We start from the raw sequence: 844 nt of genomic DNA, 5'->3' as shown, positions 1-844 counted from the left end.
AAATTTATATTAAATATTATTTTTAATTTAATTAAAACAATGAAAACAATATAAATATTATGCTTTCTCTCCTCAGCAGCATCCCGATCATGCTGGTTGCTGCTGCTGCTGCTGCGCGGCGGCCAGACCAGACCGCCCCGTACCTCTCTGTGTGTATCTTCTGCTGCAAAAGAGTAAAATTTTTAAATAAAATAAATAAATTATTTCCTTTTTATATTTATTTCTTTTTATATAATTTAAAAAACGAAACAAACAAACTACATATACCCCCACCCTTGTCTTTATACTGCGGGGGCTCCAGCGGAAGCATCGAGGAGCAGGGGCCGTACACTGGGGGGGGGGGTAGTGGGGCTGTTTGGGGTGTATTTGTTTGTTTTTTATTTTATTTAATAAAAAATATTCAGAATAAATTCATTATAGGGTTTATTTTCTCAAAAGAAACCTCTCTTATCCCCCCCAGCGGGAGCTAGCTGCGGGCTCGACACACCCAGTGCAGCAGCAGCAGCAGCAGCAGCAGCAGCAGCAGCTCCGTATCCCTCCTGCATTTGTTTCTTCCTTTCTTTTTACTTTTTCTTCTTTTTTCTTTTTTCCTTTTTCTCCTTTCATGCTGTAAAGCTGCAGACGCAGGGCCTCTGCCTGCGCCGGCTCCATCCCTATATTCATCCCCGACAGCAGCAGCAGCAGCTGCAGCAGCAGCAGCAGCAGCAGCAGCAGCAGTAGCAGCAGCAGCTGTAGTAGAGCAGCAGCTGCAACAGCAACAGCTAGGATCTGCAGCAGCAGCGTCAACTGCAGCAGCAGTAGTACCTGCTGCTGGATCGTTTTCCTTACGCAGCGGCATTTACAC

At 44.9% G+C, this 844-nt stretch overlaps 1 protein-coding gene across 1 annotated transcript in view; it reads left to right on the top strand.

Annotated features, from left to right (window-relative positions):
• The window catches only part of EMH_0052820 (uncharacterized protein), a gene marked incomplete at both ends in the record, with an annotated part of 8,418 nt that overhangs the window by 2,913 nt on the left and 4,661 nt on the right, over nucleotides 1-844 (top strand).

Source organism: Eimeria mitis, genomic scaffold (assembly GCF_000499745.2).
Source record: "Eimeria mitis Houghton genomic scaffold, Emh_scaff2376, whole genome shotgun sequence".
In the NCBI taxonomy this organism is placed as follows: domain Eukaryota; phylum Apicomplexa; class Conoidasida; order Eucoccidiorida; family Eimeriidae; genus Eimeria; species Eimeria mitis.
Note: the sequence above shows the minus strand (reverse complement) of the source record. Positions and strands in the feature narration are given on the sequence as shown.